The sequence below is a fragment of the Antechinus flavipes genome, chromosome 5 (assembly GCF_016432865.1).
Source record: "Antechinus flavipes isolate AdamAnt ecotype Samford, QLD, Australia chromosome 5, AdamAnt_v2, whole genome shotgun sequence".
NCBI lineage: Eukaryota > Metazoa > Chordata > Mammalia > Dasyuromorphia > Dasyuridae > Antechinus > Antechinus flavipes.
Genome location: NC_067402.1, coordinates 36471121 through 36484623, shown reverse-complemented (window position 1 = coordinate 36484623; position 13503 = coordinate 36471121).

Genomic DNA, 13503 nt, shown 5'->3' with positions numbered 1-13503 from the left:
GTTTTAATAATTAATATTAATTAACTAATATAAATAACAAATTGTGTTATATTTATTATATTTTTAAAATTTATTAAACGATAATAGGATCTACTTACAAATCAATCAAGAACCATTCGTTAAGTGACAACAATTATGTGTCAGGCACAGTGTTAGGCACTGGGGATACAAAATCAAAAATAAAACAGTCCCGCTCTCAAGCAGCTTACATTTCATCAGAGCTATAAAGCAGAAAAGGGACCTCAGAGACCATCCAGTTCAACCCTTTCATTTTATAGATGAAAAAACTGAGTCCCTGAGAGGGGAGGTTACTCTAGATGGTCACTTGCGACTATATCAGCTCCCCTCCTCTGAGAGGAGTCATTATTTATAATGTTCTGATTTAATGTTTCTGTAACAAGCAAGTAGTTTCATGGACAACCATAACCAACTCTAAGATCCCAATAAAAGGCTTTATTTACACAGTCTGTGGGTGAATTCAGAATTCAAATAGCTGACTAACAAATGGGTTTCCCATTCTCACTCGTAAGCTAAGAATCACATTTCAAAATGGGGCAGGATAAGCTGCGAACTCCATTCTACAAGTTGTGATGCACCCGTGAGCCAGGACCTACACTATTCCCAAAACCATATAGAGACATCAATAAAGCTGTAAGGTTTGCATTTTCTATGCATTGTTTCATTGGATTCTCACATTGACCATGAGAGGAAGATATTTTATTAGTCCCATTTTACAGATGAGGAAAGAAAGGCATGGAGAGCATCATCTTAGATATCTAGCTGAATAGAACCTCAAAGGTTTCTTAATTCAGCCCTCTTTATGTCACAGATGAGCAAAGTAAGTCGAGCAACTTCTCCTCTCTCACAGAAAGAGTAATGATCTGAGACATAATCTGAACTTGGTCCTTTTATTCTTGACTCTTGATTCAGCATTAGTTCCCCTGGAGCACATATGAGGCTGGCTAAGGTCACATAGACAGAAGGAAGAAGAGAAAGAGGAGAAGGAGGAAGAGATAAGGAGGAGGAAGAAGAATAGGAAGAGGAGGAGGAAGAGAAAGAGAAGGAGGAAGAAAGGGAAGAGGAGGAGGAGGAAGAGGAGAAGAAGCAGAAAAAGAAAAGAAGGAAGAAGAGGAGGAGGAGGAAGAGGAGAAAAGATAGGAGAGCAAAAGAGAGATATAGATAACTAGCTGGATGTACAGACAGATGATAGAGAGGTAGATTTAGATGGATGAATAGATAGATAATAGTGTCCTAAAAGTTTTAGTATAATTTTAAGGTTTGGTAACATATGCACATATATAGATATGTACAAAACATTTTTTCCATCCTTGAGTTCAGGAACTCTTTAATTTTTATCTTTACAGAGCCTAGGCAGCTAGGTGGTACCATAGTGCCCAGAGTACCAGGCCTGACGTCAAGAATCCAACCTGACACTTACTAACTGTGTGACTCTTAAGCTTTAGCTGAACCTCTCTCAACCTGTATACTCATCTATAAAATAAGGGGACTGGGTTCTAAGGTCCCTTCTGCCTCTAAATCTATGATCCTAACCGATGAAAAGTGAAATGAAAATCAGGAGAACATTGTACACAGTAACCAGCAATACTGTAAGATGATCAACTGTGAATGATTTAACTATTCTCAGCAATACAATGATCCAAGACAATTCTGAAGGATTTATGATGAAAGGTATTCTCTCTCTCCAGAGAAAGAATAGTAGAACTTGAATGTAGATAAAATATACTTTTTCTTTATTTTTCTTGGGGTTGTTTTGTCTGTGCCTTTTTTCACAGCATGACTTATACGGAAATGTGTTTTGCATGACTACACACATACAATTTATGTTGCATTGCTTGCCTTCTCAATGGAGGGGAAGGGAAGAAAAGAATTTGGAACTCAAAATTTGAAAAAAGAAGAATGTAAATATTGTTTTATATATAAAATTGGAACTTTTTAAAATTTTAAGTTTTAAATTAAAATTTTAAAATTTGGGGAAAAAATAAAAATGATATTAAAAATAAATAAACAAAACTATCATTCTAGGTAAACTGATTATCACTCATATAGATCACAGAGTGATAGAAAGTTGAAAAGTGGGAAGAATGAAGGGTTAGATATCACAAACTGTGAAAAAAGAGCAAGACAAGGCCAGAGAAAGAGATAGAGAGAAAGAGAGATATTGAGGAAACTGGAGGTTCCCAAAGATAAATATCATCTATTTCATCTCTTGCCTGATCAGGCCTAGTGAAGGAGGAGAAATGATTACCTTGCATCTGGTTCTCAACTGCTGAGCACAGGGTAGGAAGAATATTGCTAGAGAGACCCTCGAGGATGTTGAAGTCTTCCGTGCTAAAAAGGAACTTCTCTAAGGGCTTGCTAGCTATTGTCTCCAGCTCCTGGACATCCTGGACATTGATTCCCACCACGTAGATGGACACACCTCCTTCCTTCAGCCTGGTGGCCGCCTGGGCCACCTCATCGTTGGACTCCCCATCCGTCACAAGGATCACTACTTGAGGGACGTTGTCCTTGGCCCGGCTGCCTGCTGATTCAGTGAAATAGGTGGTCCTGAGAAAGTCCAAGGCACTCCCGGTTCGGGTCCCTCCAGTTCGGTAAGGGAGATTTAGAATCTGCTCCAGCACATCACTCTTCAGAGGGAACTGATTGAGCAGAAACGCCTGGTAGATGTTATCATTGAACTGAGCCAAGCCAACCCGAACCTGGTCCCTGCCAATCTCAAGGCCTGAAACCAGTGAGTAAAGGAAGCTCTTCACTTTCTGGAAGTTCTCCGGGCCTATACTCGTGGAGCTGTCCACCAAGAAGACCAGGTCAGCTACGGCTGCTTTTCTGCAGGCTGGGGTTGGGAAGAAGGGGAAAGGGAATGAAATAACACAAAGCGAACACTCTAGGACCTGACATTTCAGTGGCTGCATGATTCTGAACTGGCTTAATCTCTGCCTCAGTTTCTATATCTGTAAAAAATAAGGGGGTGAATTAGATTTTCTCAAAGTAATAAATCTCAAAAGTACAATCTATGAATTCGGTTCTAGGCTGAGGACCCAGTGTACGGTCAAAGTGATCTGGATCCAACTTACCATTCAGCCTCACCTCACATCATGATCTGGCCAAACCGGACTGTGTTCCATTCTCACCTTGCCTTCTCCCATCTTAGAGGCAGCTGAGCGGCAAATGCACAGAGTGCTAAACCGGGAGTCAGGAGGAACTGAATTCAAATCCAGCCTCAGACACTTAGTAGTTGTGTGATTCTGGAGCTAAAAATAGCACTTAGCGGCCAGAGCTGCGGCCAGGAGTAAATGAGATAGTTGTAAAACACTTAGCACAGTGCCTGGCACAAGTAAGCATTTAACAAATGCTTATTCCCACTCTACCCCAGGGCTGTTGTTTATGCCAGATTCAGGATCTATAGTGAATTTCTGTTGATGTCTCTCCAGTCCTTCAAGACGCAGCTCAGACACTGCCTCCTCCATGAAGCCCTCCTTATCTCCTCCCACCCACAGCCCCATTTACTGATCTCTACCTCATCACCCTTCTTATAGATGTAACCCTTCTGTTGTTGCCATGTTGTTTCTGGAGTGGTTTGCCACTTCCTTCTCCAGCTTATTTCACAGATGAGGAAACTGAGGCAGGCAGGGTGCCCTGGCTAGTCACCCAGCTAGTAAATGTCTGAGGCTGGATTTGAACTCAGGAAGATGAGTCCTCCTCCTTCCAAGCCCAGTGCTCTGTCTGCTGCCCATCTAGAGCACCGAAATCCCTTTCCCTACATTAGTTATTTGTGTACTTGTCCTTTTTCTCCTGTCAGCTTAAGAGCAGTTATGAAATGCTGCAGGAAGGATTTGAACTCAGGCCTTGGTGGCTCCAAGCCCAGTATTCTATCAGCGGGGCGGCCCGCCACGCCTAAGGCGATTTCGCAGGCTCTCTGGTGAAAGCCTTGCACGGGGACCCCGGAATGTCCGAGCAGAAGGGGCCTTCAGCCTCAGCACGAAGGAGCGCCCGGACCGCACTCCCCCCAAGCCCCTGGGCCGCCTCGGCCCTCCCCGCGTGCAAGAGCAGGCGCTCTCTAGAGTTTCCCGGATGCCCGGCCAAATAAGGTAACAAGAGAAAGAAAGCCTGTGAAAACCTAGGAAGACTGGCTGAGATCCTCTGTTTGGGAAAGGGGGAGAGGAAAGACGGCAACATCCGAGGGCTACCTGGAGAGACCTGGGCGCCGCGCTGAGTCGCCTCCAGGATGGTGGCGCAGAGGGCCGGCAGCACCTTCTGGGAAAGGTCCCCTAGGGCAGAACCCTCCGCTGCTTCGAAGACAAACTCGTCCTGGGGATCACTGGCGATCCCCCGGAGCTCGGAGAAATCCGCCCCCGGGAGGCCGACGGCCAACAGCAGCACGCCTGCCTTCCTGGCCGCCCTGGCGGGCCCCCGGACGTCATCCCGCGCGGGCGCCCCCGTGACCAGCACGGCCAGCTGCGGGACCCCCCGGCGCGCCCGGCTGCCGGCCTCTTCCCGGAAGTGACTTTCGAGCGCGAAGCGCAAGGCCCGGCCGTGTGGGGAGCGCCGTGCCGGAACGTCAAGGCCCGGATGTGGCCCGAGACCTCGTCCTTGCGCTGGTAGGTGCTGAGGGCAAACTCGGTGCTGGGCGAGGGGCCGTACTGCACCAGGCCCACCCTGATTTTGTCTTGGCCCACCTCGAGGCCGTGGACCAGCGCGGACAGGAAGTCCTGAACTTCTCGGGATTTTTCTGGGCCTCCGCTGGAATCCACCAGGAACACCACGTCCGCCACTGCGGCCTCCCGACAGACTAGAAAGGAAGCCGGCAAAGGGGGACAAATGGGCCAACGTCAAGATGGGCTGGCCCCAAAGAGAAGTGGCCTGGACCAACCTGTCTCCATCCCTCCCCTCCCCCCCCATCAGTCCTTGGCTCCGCCTTCCCACGCCGCCCTCCCACTCGCTCCAGGCCAGCAAGCCACAGAACACCGGCGGGGCTGACGAGAGAAACAGAGGCTGTCCTGGAACGGGCCTAGTCCCAGTCAGAGAACACGGCCTCCTCCTGTCGCAGGCGCGCTCAGGGGCCATCCCACCCTGGGGAAACTGAGCCCGGGGAGTCCCGAGCCGCCCAGTGCCGCCCGGAGTAGGGGTTGAGCCCCGGGTTTATTCCGGTGGCGTTCTTTCTCCTGCACTGGCTGCCTCCTTGAGATCCTGCCCCCTCCTTCAAATTGCGGGCACTGTTTGTACAGGGCCCGGAGCTATAAAACTGTCTATCGCCTGATAGACGGAACTAATGAGAAGATTCCCGTCTCTGCTGATGTAGGAAGTCCCTTCACTAACAGAGATTACCAGGCTTCTGCGAATTAATACTTCCAAAGTTAGTCTCACCCATGTTTACTCTCTATTGGATCATTTGCTATCTAGGGGAGGTGGAAGGGGGAGAAGGAGAGAGAAAAATCGGGAACACAAGGTTTTGCAAGGGTGAGCACTGAAAACTAACTTTGCAGGTATTCTGAAAAATAAAAAGCTATTATTTTAAAAAGTGGATTTCAAAAGATTCATTTAAAAAGTCTTCATTTGTCTCTCAAAAAACCATTAGTGTCACCAAAAGTTTCATCTCTGTGGCCAGCCTCAGGTGGCCTTTCTGAATGGATGTAGATTAAGTCCTAAGAAAACGCATCCATCCCTCTATACTTGACAACTTCCCCCCTGAAAAGACTTTTGGATAGGTGGAAAACAAGAAAGAACTTTTGGCCAAGTATATTATTCTACTGGCTCCAAATGATAGAAATTCAAAATAAAAACATTAATAAAAGTCAATTCAATCCAATTCAATAGTTATTGAATGAACTGAATCAGAATTAATTAAAATTAAAGTCATTATCCTAAAAACTGCCCCTTATATACCACTTTGGGGCAGCTAGATGATGCAGTGAGAAGAGTACCAGGGCTAGAGTCGGGAGGACTCCTCTTTCTGAGTTCAAATCTGGCCTCAGAAACTAACTAGATTGTGACCCTAGGCAAGGCACTTCACCCTATTTGCCTCAGTTTTCTCATCTGTAAAATGAGCTGGAGAAGGAAATGGACAACCAGTTCCGGTATCTGCCAAGAAAACCCCAAACTGAGTTACGGAGAGCTGGATGGGACTGCAACAAAAGTGAAAAAGCAGATCACTTTGCAAATAAATGATATCTTATTTGAATTTTATAACAACCTTCCAGTTGTAATTCTCTCCATTTGACAGAAAAGGCTTCTGAGAGATGTTAAATGCCTTGCACATCATCACACAACTTGGGATTCCCACCCAGGCCTCTCCTAACTATGTATGAAAGTCCTTGGGTTCCCATACTATATTGCCTCTCATTCATCAGAACCTCATCTGAGACTTGTTTCATGCCCTCTACACTCTGGCCCACTTGCTGTTGTTGATACTTGACACTCCTCCATGTTGTCTACCATGCCCCTGAATGTCCTTAGTCTTCACCCTCATTTTGTAGGAATACCTGATGCCCTTCAATGCACAGGTGAAGAGTGACAACCTAGAATAAGCCTTTTCAAATCCCTTCAGTTTTACTCCTTGCCATCCTAACCCTAAAATAATTTTAATACATTTATCAAAACACATTTCTATTGTTCCCCTTTGTAGAAAGTAAAATCCTTGAAGTTATGGATTGTTCCAATTTTGTCTTTGTGTTCGAGCGGTAGGGGGAAGAGTGCCTGGAACTTAGAATTTACAGTGGTTAAATTGAATTGAATGAGAGAGAGCAGGAATTTGAGAGACAGGGGATTCCAAGTCATCTCTACTAGTACCTTTCATCTTAATGATAAAAGATCATAAATCTAGCCCAGCCCAAAAAACACTGTTTGAGTGCCTACTATGTGCCAGGTTCCATGCTCAGTGCTGGGGTACGAATAATAAAAAGATGTAGAGCTAGACAGTGCTCTATATAGCTCACAGGATAGCTAACCCCAAATCTTCATTTCACAGAAGAGAAACTAATGCTCCTCTCACGGGTCTGAATCCCACCTCTGATTCCTCAGGAAAGGAAAAGTAACTCAGTTGGAATCTGGGTCCTCTAGTTCCAAAACCAGGGTCATTTCCACTGAAGAGACAAAGAAAAAAATGAGTCACCCAGCCAGGAACAGATGTGTCGGGGTTTTCTGGCTCCCATATCAGATTCCCTCTACTCTATCACACTAACAGATGCATGGAATTACTTAACATTAAATATTCCTATTAAGAGCAGCCTAAACATTAAGGGTTATGAGGAAAAGAGAACATGGAGAAGAATGTAAGGTTTACATAAAGAGAAGGAAAAGTTTCTATTTGTATTAGTTAACATAGGAAGCCCGTGATTCAAGGAAACAATTTTCAGCAAGAAACCACAGATTTTAGGAGCAATTCACAAAGCCAAATTTCTTCACGAGAAAAGAGAAAATGGAAAATGGAATTGGATTAGTGATTACAATTGGAATCCAATTTTACCTTCTTTCTGCCTGGAGGAAGAAACACACCAGCCTGGTGATTAGCGAGAATTCCAAGCATAGTGGCCCTCTAGAGTTCTCATTTTTAAAGAGAAACAAAATACAGACTACCAAGTCCTTCCTTAGCTATTATTCTCAGTTATCAGGAAAAATTCCTTGGCCATAGATAGAAAACTTGTTTACAAATATTAATTGATTCAATCTTGCACAAGGATTTAGGAAACATCAAGAGATATATTGTGTCTTTAGACATCATTTCTTTCTCTATTCTATCCAATAGCTAACCCTCTTTTTAATTTACTTTGCCATATTTTTAAATTATTAAAAGTCTATTACAGCTAAAGCTCCCATTCATTGTCGTATTAGAGATGAATGCAAAATTTAGATAGCTTTAAGTTAGCTAGGACAGAGCTTATTTTTTCCCAACAAAAACTCATTACTGTATTCAAATACATAAACCTCTGTGAGGTATCCATGAAAAACTACAGTTGAACAGACAATCTTTTCTTAATTAGCTTTTTATCTTACAAAAGCTTTTGTTAAAATAAAAATGACAAAAATTGGAAAAGTATCACCAGCTATAGATAAAGTCATTAATTTTATCAGGAAGCACAGAGCTACTGCTCCTATCTGGGTAGTTCTGCCAAACAAAATAAAACAAAATGTATATTAATATATCTTCAAAATATATTTTCTGTGCTGATTAAAATCGTCAAATGCATTTGTTGATTTCTGCCTTAATAGTTATCAGGTGGGTTTTTTTTTTTTAATGAAATCACATATCCACAGTTCAGGTGGGGAATAGCTATAGAGATGAGAGAAATGCAGGGCAGAAAAAAAAGTATTAGCTTTGGAATCTGAAAATCTTCATTTGGAACCCAGCTCTTCTGATTAGATCTGTGCTCTTAGGTCTTGTTCTGCCTCTTTGGGCCTTGATTTTTCCCATTTGTAAAAGGTGTTGAGCCCCGATATTTTCTAAGATCCCTGTGAGATGCAGATAGATGAACCTACCTTTCAAATTACTTTTTTCATATTTTTTTATTTATGGATTCTTCTGCCGCCTTTTTAGCTTTTCACTAAAACTATGCTACATTACCAATGTAATTATCTATAAACAAAACCAGAAGACATATATTACCATTTCTCTGTGGCTTGACTGGGCAGAAGGTAGCTACCAAGAGAATGACCCAAAGCAAGGGTGGAGACACATCCATGCCAGCACCAGGACTAGAAAAAGAAAGAAAGTAGGATTAAAACGTCTTCTAATAAAACAACAAAACCTTCAATCAAGCATTATTACTTTGAGAGTGCTAAGAACAAGTGGCCTGTAAGTCGAACATGGAAAGGATTTTTAAATACCCAAAAAGGCCCTTTATAATTCAAATTTCTCCCAAGAAATCATCATAAACAGAATAATGAGTTTAAGAGGTGGGAATCCAGTATCACAGACTGAAATGAGTGGACAGAAAATAAATATTTCAAGAGAATTGTGCCTGTATAAAATCAGAATTCAGCAACTAGATAAATATTTGTATACAGTTGTAAATATATTTAACTATGTCAGGAAGACATCTGTCTTGACTCAGCCTGAAAATATTTTCTGTGGTCTTTCTCTGAAGCATCTAGACCTGGGGTTCTTAAACTTTTTCCATCCACAACCCCTTTTTGCTCAAGAAATTTTTGTGTGATCCCAAATAATGTACAAATCAAACATTTACTGATAATAAATCATAATTTCATGACCTCCACATTCAGTTATAAAACCCCACAGTCTAAGAAAGTAGGATCTACATAAAAGAGGGAAAAGGATTCATTCACAAGTACAAAAATGTTTGTAGCATCCCTTTTTGTAGTGGCAAGAAACTGGAAACTGAGTGCATGCCCATCAGTTGAAGAATGGCTGAATAAGTTATAGTATATGAATGTTATGGAATGTTATCATCCTATTACTCATATCATACTAGGAGCAAACTGATTTCAAAAAAGCCTGGGCTTACATGACCTGATTCTGGGTGAAGTGAGTGAACCAAGAGAACCCTGTACCCAGTAACAATAAGATTATATGATGATCAATTATGATAGGCTTAGCTCTTCTCAGAAATGCACTGATACAAGACAATTCCAATAGACTTGGGATGGAAAATATCATCTGCATCCAGAGAGAAAACTACAAAGACTGAATGTGGATTGACGAATACAATTTTCACTTATTTGTTGTTTGCTTTTTTCTTTCTCACAGCTTTTTCCTTTTGTTCTGATTTTTCTTTCAAACGTGACTAATATGTAAATAAGTTTAAAATAAGTGTAAATGTATAACTTATATCAGATTACTTCCTGTCTTGGGGAGGGGGGAGGCTTAAGAGAGGATTGAATACAAAATTTGGAATTCAAAATCTTACAAAGGTGAATGTTGAAAACTATCTTTACATGAATCTGGAAAAATAAAATACTATTAATACTTTTAAAAAGAAAAGAGGTTATCTATAATTTGGAACTCAATATTATTTTTAAAATGAATGTTGAAAATTATCTTTATATGTAATAGGAAAAAAGAAAAGCCTATTAAAAAAGAAAAATAAAGAAAAGGAGGAGGAGGAAGAAAAGGAATAAGGAAGAGGAAAAGGAGGAGAAGAGGAGAAAGAAGAACAAGAAGGAGAAGGAGGAGGAGGAATAAGGAGGAAAAGGAGAAGAAAAAAGAGGAGGAGGAAGAGAAGAAGAACAAGAACAAGTACAAATAGGACAAGAACAAGAAGGAATAAGAAGAAGAGAGAAGAAGAAGCAAGAATCTACGTTAAATTTGCTTCCTGACCCTTGAATCTGTCTCCAAAGAACTTCAAGAAAAGCAATAATTTTTTCAGATACATCTCCATTTTTAGAATACACATAGCACAAAGAGCAGAATGTATGGAAAAGAAACTCTTTTAGCACACTGCCTCCATAATGACTCTATTGCGTCCATTCTTTTCTGTGTACAGAAAATAGCCACCATCCTAGTTCAAGTTCCATCATTCTTCATGCCTTACTATTGCAAAAGCTTCCTCCTTGGTTCCCTAGCTTCTGGTCTCCAATCTGTCCTCCATACAACTGCCAAAATAATTTTCCTACTATTCAGATGTCATGTTGTTTCTCTGGGCAAAAATCCGTAATGCTCTTCATGGCCTACAGAACAAAATATAAATGCCTTAGTTTGACCGTTAAGTCTTCCCCACAATTTGCCTCTGATCTATCCTTTCAGACTTAGTTTATTTTCTTGCCTTTCATATTAATTGTTCCTCAAACTTAACCTTTATCTCTCACCATTTACTCATCATTCCTTCTACCAGAAATTCACTCACTTCTCACCTTTACTTTTCTGAACTCTTATCTTCCATCAAGATCCACATTCTATAAAAATCCTCAATTGTCAGTAGCATAAGCTCCCTCCTAAAAGCACCTTGTATTTACTTATGAACATGTTATACCTGCTCAGTAAAATGTAATCTCCATGAGGGCAGCACCTGTTCAATTTGTGTCTTTGCATAATAGAAACATGATGGCTGCTGAATTTTGACAAGTAACTCTAAGTCAAAATGAGATACTATTTGGAACAAGTTTGGTCCAGTGCTTGATGTAGGTACTAGATAAATGCATTTTCACCTTTCTTTAGAAAGGATACCATTGAAGCCTTTCCTGAACCCCTCTGGTTCAGGTTCCAATTTGGAATGACATGAAGTATCCTTTTACCATCCAGGAATTAACAAAAGGAAGTTTAATTATCCATAGCATGAAGAGGAATATTCAGGAAGGACACAGCCTTGATTCAGTTGAGTGTTGCTTCCTGGTCTCTGCATTGGCCACTTCACTCTGATAGTCAGAAGCTTGAGGGAAGTGCTACTGACCTCTTCTGTTCATAGTTTTTTGGTATTCAGGCTGCCTGGAAGCTACTTTGGTCCATGCCTTCATCCCCTGAGACAATAAAGTCTTGAGGATAATTTCAATTACTTTTAAGATGAAAAAACACTAGCCAACTGGCAGGTATTCTCTTTCTATCTCTCCACTCACCTTGTATCATTTTGTATACTCATCTGTATACATGTAGCCTACCAAAATGTAAGCTTGAGGGCCAGGACTAAATTTTCATGGTTTACTTTGTATCAACCGTTCCTAGCACAATATCTGACAGATGGTCATCGCTTAATAAATGTTAACTGATTATTCGATTGACTACATGGAATATGGATAGGGAATATTTCTTTCTTTTTTTCCTAACTGATCACTCTCTCAAATATCTTCAATACTATACCAATCCCCTCAACATTCAGGGTCATCCTTACTGAGATACTGACTAACAAGCCTTACTCTCTGATCATGTTGTACCTCCAGACTCCAACCTCTGCTTCCCACCTAGTATTCCAGCGTCTCTCCTGGAGCCCTGGGCTCCATATGTAGCACAGATCCAGATTTCTTTCTGACCATCTTCATTTCAAAATTGCCTGTTTATTCTTTCTAACCCCTTCCCCTGCTAGCTCTGCAAACAATAATCAAACTATCATTTCCCTTCCAGGAAAGAATGAATCAATCAATTGCCCTGTGGCTCAATTCACCAATCTTGTTTTTCCAGACAAAACATTTCCTTCACCCTCATTCCCCTAACATGCTATTTTAGTAAGCTTTTGGAGGGCAGGGACTGTCTTGATTTTTGCATATGTAATCATATCACTTAGCACAATGCCTGCGGTATATTATAAGTGCTTTTTCATTTCTTCATTCATTCTTCCTGGAGGAATCTTCAAGGAAGTACTTCCCAGCCAGAAATTTCACCAGCTTTCTCCAAGAATCCACTTCTCTTGACTGAGAAAGGCAGTGAAAGATCTTTCTATGGAAGAAATGTAAGTTCCATGCTCCCAATTATTCTATCAACCATATCTTCCTAAAGAGAAAATTGCTTTAAAAAAAATCCAGGTAACCATTGTTTTAATTATAATACATTAATATTAAAAATTATTGGGCTAGCCAGGTCAGGGAGAAAATAAGCTAGAACAGGATCTATTTTTCCATTATCTTCATTATTCGAATTACCATTATTGTCACTATTATTCATGGAAATGAGGAATTAGAAGAGTACAAGCCAATAATTACTATTTTCAGTGAAGTTCAAATAAATCACAGCAACCGTTAAGGAAAGCTTCTGCAAAGGCCAACAGCTTTTTATAATCACATAGCAGCTGTGTGTGTTTAATAGCCATGAGGCAAAAAATAACTGTGCATTCAGCACTTAGTAGCAGTAATAGTCTACACCAAATATACTCTGCACTGATAGCTACATATCTGGCATTGATTCTCTTGGCTTTAGCTACTGAAGCAGTTTTATACTTGACTCTATAAGAGTGAGAATGAAGACAAGAGCAACTTTAGGTAAAAACAGATTCATAAGGGGGATCTGGGCCCCTAATATTTAACTGGAATTTCTCCAGTTCTTAAGAACCAGGAATTTTTTGAAGTATTTCTCAGCCGGTAGGCACACTGGAGCAGTAATCCATGGGCTGGGATGAGAGGGACTGCTGTGGTCTACTAATCCAAAAAGGAGTTGAAAGACAATGAAATTTATCCCTTTGCCTCTCTTAACTTTACTTCCCTCAAGTGGAAAATAAGAGAATTGCACTAACCGTTTTCTAAAATCCCTTTCATTTCTAAATCAATGATCCTATAAACTCTGACCCCAGAGAGAATCTTTTCAACATCCCCATCACACAGTCATTTAGCCTCTACTTGATAAACTCCAGGGAAGCAGAACCGCCCACGAGGACAAACTTTTCTATCTCTAGATAATTTTTAATTTTAGGATTTTTTTTTCCTAACATTGAGCCAAAAATTTTGATGTCATAACTTTCACCCAGAGTTTCTGGCAACACTATTTCAAGGTAAGACTTTTTCCTATTAAGATATTGTTAAGGCCAAGTAGAAGAGGTCACCCTAGACATATAAAATGGGACTCTCCACCCCTTAATCAAATGCTTTGCCTAATAGTAATTTTTTAAATGG